The sequence below is a fragment of the Henckelia pumila genome, chromosome 4, assembly GCF_033568475.1.
Source record: "Henckelia pumila isolate YLH828 chromosome 4, ASM3356847v2, whole genome shotgun sequence".
In the NCBI taxonomy this organism is placed as follows: Eukaryota; Viridiplantae; Streptophyta; class Magnoliopsida; order Lamiales; family Gesneriaceae; genus Henckelia; species Henckelia pumila.
Window position 1 is genome coordinate 212,356,536 of NC_133123.1, and position 5,375 is coordinate 212,361,910.

Here is a 5,375-nt window from a genome sequence, read left to right on the forward strand (position 1 = left end):
AATGTGAGAAATCATCAACAATGACAAATGCATAAAGCTTCCCTCCTAGGATAGCGTTCCTCGAGGGACCACATAGATCTAGGTGAAGAAGTTCAAGGGGCATAGAAGTTGATGCAAAATTTTTGCTTTTAAAAGATTCCCTTGTGTGTTTTCCAAGTTGACACGCATCACAAACCGAATCTAATTTTAAATTAAGTTTTGGCATACCAACAACTAAATCAAGTTTAAAAAGTTTTTCTATGGTACTAGGACCAACATGACCTAGTCGTCTATGCCAAAGAATGTTGTCATCAACATTCAAGGGTACAAGGCTTTTGATGTTTGATAAAGATAAATTATTTAAAGAAACATTGTATACATTTTCATTTCTATATCCTTTGAAATTTATGGATTTGTCAGATGTGAGTGATATAGTGAAGTGTTGGGGAGTGAATTTGACTTCATAACCTCTATCGCAGAATTGACTTATGCTTAGTAGATTATGCTTAAGTCCTTTCACTAGGAGTACATCATCAATTAAGCAGGATTTAGAAATACCTATTGAGCCCATTCCTTCGATAACTCCTTTGTTGTTGTCTCCAAAGGTGACAGATCCCTTCTCCTTTGGTTTGATGGATTGGAGTAGGTCCTTGTTCCCCGTCATATGTCTAGAACAACCACTGTCTAGATACCATATGCTAGGAAGAATAGTTTTCCTATTTCCCTGCAAGAATTGATTTTGGTACCCTTTAGTTCTTTTGGGTCCACAGTGTTAGAAAAGAGAAATACAAAATGGACTTCTAAGAGTTCAGTCTCTCATAGCAACATCATCAACACTTTCCAAGTGTGCTCCCAGTAGTAGGTAGGGCTATGGCCTCTTTAAAAACCTATTTCCTTGGACAGAGCAGCGTTCATCAGGAAGACCATTCGCACGTCAAGGCAGTTTAAACCGGTCTATAATGAACTCCCTTAGATCATGATCTCATAATGCCGACTGATGAGTTGTTAAGTACTCTTAGGCCTTCATTTCATATAGATCTTTTGATCATATTGAAATCTTAAAGATCTACATTTATATCTAGCATGACCAATTTTACAACAATAAGAGCATGTAGGGGGTGATCTCATTTTGGCTTTAGCAATAAGGCTAGTAAAATCTATAAATTTCTTACCATACCCTATTCCACCCTTATCAAAGCTACATTTTTGCATGCTTATTAAATTATTCAACTTGTTAATACTAACATTGAATTTATAAAATGATTTTTCTAAGGTAGCTATGTCATCCTTTAATCTTAGGTTTTCATGCTCCTTAGATTCTAATTCATTTTTGAGGTTTCTATTTTCTTTTCTAAGTGATTTAGCCATGTCAAACATAAGCTTATAAGCTTGTAGTAATTCATCGTAAGATGGTACCTTATCATCATCGTTGGAGGCGATGTCATCTTCCTTGGCCATGAGACATATGTTGGCTTCCTCCTCATCGCTATCTTCATAGGCTTCCATCTCAAATGTCTCATGTTTGAGCTCTAGGAGGTCAATCTTTGTTTCCTTGACCTGGTTGGTTCCCTCATGGCATATCTCCAATTTATCCCATATTTCTTTAGCGGATGAGCACATTGATATTTGGTTGTACTCGTTCATATCTAAAGAACATTGCAAAATATTCTAGCTTTAGCATTTTGAGAAATTAATCGCATGTCCTCCTTGGTAAAGTCATCCATTCCCTTAGGAATTCTAATCCCTTCAACCTCTTTCATAGGTTTGTAGGGACCTTTTACCGTAACTTTCCAAAGATCATAATCTACGGATTGAATATATAGGGACATTAAATTTTTCTAATATCCGTAGTTTATGCCGTTGAAAAGAGGAGGACGATTGATAGATTTCCCTTGAGCATAATCGCTAGCTAGATTTGACATAGAGCCTTTTTGAAAATATTTTTGTAAAAAGGTGGCTCTGATACCACTTGTTAGAACCTAATTGGGGGGGGGGGGGATTTAGGTTCTATTGAAAACTTTAGCAATTTAAAGCAATTATGCTAGTACGCAAGCGGAAGACTTAAAGCAATCAAATATAAGTGCGGTAAATAAATGCGTAATGTAAATAAAGCAGTAAAAAAGATAAGAGCTATTTATGGAAATTCGACGATAAATCGTCTACGTCTCCCCTTCTTGGTTAAGATCGAATTAACCAAGGATCCACTAGCACTTCAACATCTTGGCCTTGATGGCTCCTAGGATAGCCGTTACAACTCAACACGATCACTGCGCCACTACAACTCGAAACACTTGGCTTTAAGGGCTCCAAGGATAACCTCAACACAATACACTTCGCTTCACACTCAAGTGTTTACAACAATAGCACAACACACTTGGCTTCACACTCAAGTGTTTACAACAATAGCACAACACTCAAGTGTTTACAACAATAGCACAACCAACTTCACAAACTATTTTTACAAACACTCTCAAATATATCACACAAACACTTTGATAGTGAGAAATTGCTTGCAAAGGAGAGAAGAGATGAGTTTGAGATGTCTCCAAATGACCTTGTATGGCCTCTATTTATAGTTGGAAAAGATTTGAATCTGATTTGAGTGCATGGAGCATGTGTTGAGAAGTCAAGGAGTAACAAAAAGTGTTCGGCGCCGCTGCCTACTTTTTCCCAGCACTGAGCGGAGTTTGTGCAAAAATCATATCTCACAATCCAACCGTTGGATTGATCGGAAATTTAAACCAAAGCTTTAAAACTTTTGAATCTGAATTCTGAACGGTGGAGATTTGATTTTAACGAGTCAAACATTTCCAGTAAGTTTCGGAAGTCGCTTCATCAAGTTTTCGAACTTGTTCTGTGCAACAAATTTGAAAAATTTATATCTCCATATCCATCAGTTGGAGTGATCTAAAATTTGGACATAGGCTGTAAAACATCCTATATTTGAATCTGATTGGTGGAGATTTTATTTGAATGCTTCAATCCTTTCCAGTTATTTTTTGAATTTGATTCTTCATCATTTGCTTCATGTTCTGCAGAAATAGGTACTATGCAACCTTTGTGGAAAAATCATAGATCCATATCTAGCGAATGGATTGATATGAAATTTTGATATAAGTTTGAAAACATCCAGATATTGATTTGGATCGGTGGAGATTTGATTTGGATGTCTCAAGAACGTCCAGTAATTTTGAGAAGTTGATTCTTCATCCTTCGCTTCAAGTTCTGCAGAAATAGGTACTGCACAACTTTTGTGGGAAAATCATAACTCCATATCTAGCCGTTGGATTGCTCTCAAATGTGGACAGTAACATGTAAAAATGCCTCATCAAGATTATGAACGGTGAAGATCGGATTTCAAAGCATAGAAAAATGCCCAGTAATTTTCAGAAGTTGCTGCTCCATACTTTGGCTTTCTTCTTGTCTTTTTTTCATATCTCTTAACAATGTTCCATCCATTCAATGAGCAATACAAGACTTTATAAATACATGTATAGCTTTCAAAATAGCTTTCCAAGAATTTAATCATCAATAAATCTAATCTGTAAAATCTCACTTTATATGGTTTAGTAACAATTAATCGAGTTTTAGTAATCATCAAAACATAAAATTATGAGACTTGTTAATGCATTAAAAATATTAATCTCATAAAACGATATTTGTATGCGTTTAAAGGCGTAACAGTGCCCGAACCCGCCATTTGTCCCGGTGGTTAGGGAACTTGAAAGAGTAGGTGCCCGGTGAGCCAACTTGTGGCTAAGGGCTTTGATGACTCTTTGTATAAACAATCTTTTTGTTTAATATAATTTTACACTTTTATTAATGGCAATGACTTTATCTTTCTTCATATTGTTATATTGTGATATACTATTGTTGTTTTGATAAAGACCTTGAATATACTATAGTGTATGTAAGATGTGGTAGAACATGGGGATGTCTATCATGAAACACATCTTATAGTCACTGTATATTCTAAACTGTTCCTAGTCGATTGAGCCGTCCGATAATAAGGATAAGGATCGCTCGAGTTTGAGACTAGCATTTGCGATGCAGAGTACCACGTTTTCATTGGTAAGGAACATAGAGATGTTCGAAGCATGCAAATGGATATTCATAGCGATGAATGATCGAACTACCCTATCCGGACTTTCCAAGTGGTTATCACTTATCGAGTGGATAAAGTCCGTGGTTTTGGTTGTACACCATTAGTCCTTACTACTTGAAACATCATTGAGACTCTATATGCTAGTACTGTGCTTTGACTCGTTTATCGACTCTATTAGGGTCATCAGGTGTCGGGATTGGGAACAGTTACAACACATATAGGTAGTCGATGCTTTGTTGTCAAGGATTCACCACATACTTGCGAGTGTGGATATCCTATGCGGATCTGAGGAGATATTAGTGTGACGAATCTCTGGCCAGAAGTACATGATGTGATTTAAGAAATGGTTTCTTAGTAGCACATGCGATGTCACTATTTGATCTTCAAGATGTAATTGCATAGTTATCGAATCTCGAACGACTCTCGATATACCAATGGTTGTTGATTCGATCGGGATATATGGATGAAGGGACCGTACTGTACGCTAACCAAAATCTATTGGATCTTGCAGGCACTATCAGTGATACCTAGGGAATCATGGGGCGATGTAGCTAGGCGCTCTTACCATGATTCGATGGGCAAGTCGGAAATTGTTGTTCCGAGTCACAAGGAGTTGTGAGCCCACGGCTAGCTGTATCCCTGAACCATTGAGGGTCACACAGAGTAATGGATTTTTAATCCCCGTTGAGATAGTTTAAATTTAAAGAGTTAAATTTAATGAACAAAGAAGTTGAACTTCTTATTTAAGAGTAGAGGAGTAAGATTTCCTAAAATGACATAGGGATGGACATTTTTGAAATCACTGAATTCGGATTCAGAAAAATTTATCTTGACTTTAAAAGGTGCAGAAATGGTTTCTGTGCACATTGGTGAAATCGGTTTATCATCGGAGTCATGATGAATTTTAATATTAATTTCTGAACATGCGGGCTTTGCTTGTCGGGCTTGAACTTATGACTAATGGGCCCTAAGCTGTTAGCGGCCTACATTATAAAATAAGTTATTGCAGTACAGAAATTACACACAACAGGTCACAAAATTTTCGAAAAAACCCTAGTATTTTTTTCTCTGAAGTGGCCGCCCCCTTTTCCCCTCTGCTCAGTAAAATCCAGTCTGTGAATTTTGAATTACAGTCTGGTTTGAAACGGATCAAATTCATTAATCTCTTCGTAGAAACTTCTGATAGATTTTCTAGTTCAATCTATCAGAGGGATTAATTATCCGTTCGTGGACCTGATTGAAGAACAGTTCGTCCATCAGTTCCAGGGATATACAACAAGAGCAGAGCAAT